This window comes from Rhea americana, unplaced genomic scaffold, assembly GCF_003343005.1.
Source record: "Rhea americana isolate MKP2758 unplaced genomic scaffold, rheAme1 scaffold_90, whole genome shotgun sequence".
Classification (NCBI taxonomy): Eukaryota; Metazoa; Chordata; class Aves; order Rheiformes; family Rheidae; genus Rhea; species Rhea americana.
Window position 1 is genome coordinate 2,809,489 of NW_028187089.1, and position 247 is coordinate 2,809,735.

Here is a 247-nt window from a genome sequence, read left to right on the forward strand (position 1 = left end):
CCCCCTACCCCAGCCCCCGGCCACGCAGCTCCTGCCCGCCCCCCGTATCTGCCCTGCCACCCTGCCCCGCTCATCACTCGGCTCCTGCATGACATCCACGTCGCTGCCACCACCGGTAGGTCGCTCTCGCAGGCATCCATCCCACTGGGTACCCACCCTCTGCCACCGCCGCGGGGCTGCYGCCCTGTGATCACAGAATCACAGAATGGTTGATGTTGGAAGGGAYCTCTGGAGATCATCTAATCCA